Source organism: Eimeria mitis, genomic scaffold, assembly GCF_000499745.2.
Source record: "Eimeria mitis Houghton genomic scaffold, Emh_scaff1267, whole genome shotgun sequence".
NCBI lineage: Eukaryota > Apicomplexa > Conoidasida > Eucoccidiorida > Eimeriidae > Eimeria > Eimeria mitis.
Genome location: NW_013568509.1, coordinates 7,186 through 7,550, shown reverse-complemented (window position 1 = coordinate 7,550; position 365 = coordinate 7,186).

Genomic DNA, 365 nt, shown 5'->3' with positions numbered 1-365 from the left:
ATCGTATTCAAAATAATTAAAAATAACTCCGTAACACTCTAGCTAGCTATAGCTAGCTACAGCTAGCTGCTGCTGCTGCTGCTGCTGCTGTTTGTTTGTGTGTTAGCTTAGGGGGTTAAGAGAGATATATATGAAGGCAAGTATATATAGTATTATATAATACAGCTCTAAACATAAATATATACATATATAAACACATATATATAATATAAATAAATAAATAAATAAATAAATATAAATAAAAAAATAAATATATTTTACCTGTTGTTGCGGAAGGTCTCATAGTAGACCTGAACAAACTGAGGGCCAATTGAATCGAAGTGAGGATTCAGCTGCAGCATCTTTTTATCCTAAAAAAAAAAAAA